Raw genomic sequence first — 1328 nt, 5'->3', positions numbered from 1 at the left:
CTCCAACCTGGAATTGAACTTGTAACCTTTTGGTGTATGGGACAACTCTCCAATCAACTGAGTCACTCAGCCAGGGCTCTCTTTTTGTTGATCTTAATGCAAAACTTTGACCTGACTAAAAGCCAAACAGGAAGGAAAAAACACACATTCATTCTGGAAACATTCTCAGTTGAATGATCACTGAATAAGTGAGTTCTTAGAAAACAATACTCAGTATGGACATGATTCCCGTTAACTAATCATTTGCAAAGCCATAACTATTAATGAAATGCCTTTCAAAACTATGTTCTTATTGCAAGTATTTGTGTCTTAGTGCTTCTGTTTAAGGGACAAGAAATTGAAATGACTGTGTTGGCAGCACAGCCCCAGTTGTATAAGCCAAGGGATTAAGAGTACTTTTGACAAGGAAAAACAATGTGTTCTCTGTGGCTTCGGAAATGACGGTAGATTTTACATAATGTATGGAAGATTAATATTATATCCTTATGAGAGTGCAATCACTTAGTGTTTCTTTCAGAAGATCACTTCTAATTTACAAATGTATTTTTTACATTAGAATCCTTGCTGGACTTAGATTATATTGAATGTCCACATTTCCCTGTTAACTTATTTGTATAAACCCATGTCTAAAAATGAAATGACTGATAATTCTGACCCCGAATAACAACTATCCTTGCCAGCCTGGTTCGAGAAAGCTTAAATCTAATCCTAACATCACTCTTCCTATAACACGTGTGTTGATATTGAAAAATCGTAAGGTGGTGCTCTTTTGAATTACCCTTAAACTAGTATGGCCAGTTCTGCTTCACAGAACATAAAAAGAACAGAGGCTAGGCTTACATAGAGAAGTATGCTCTACAAAAAAAACCCAAAAAACCCCCCCCCCAAAAAAACAATAAAGATAACTGGACTTCATGTAGAATGTAAGACTTAAAAATTCCATAAAGTCAGGAAGGGAAGCAAGAATTTACTAATAGCATTTAAAAAGATTTTGCCTTCTTACCAGTAAGGGCTCTTGTTTGGTTTGATTTGCCCACAGGTACCTTTACAGTAGTCCCTTCTTATCTGCTACTGATCCATTCCAAGGCCAGTGGATGCCTGAAACCAAGGGTAGTCCTGACCCCTATATGTGCTATGTTTTTTCCTCCACCTAAATAGCTATGCTAAACCTTAAATTGCTCTTGCTCTTTGGGGCCATTATTAAGGGTTGTTTGAAAATAAGCCCTGCAATATTGTGTTGGTCAATCTGATAACCAATGTGGCTTCTAAATGACTAATGAGTGGGTAGCATTAGACAACATGGAGACACTGGACGAAGGGATGATTCA

This window comes from Pipistrellus hanaki (genome assembly GCF_964339955.1).
Source record: "Pipistrellus hanaki genome assembly, chromosome: 1".
In the NCBI taxonomy this organism is placed as follows: Eukaryota; Metazoa; Chordata; class Mammalia; order Chiroptera; family Vespertilionidae; genus Pipistrellus; species Pipistrellus hanaki.
This window is presented reverse-complemented; position numbering follows the sequence as displayed.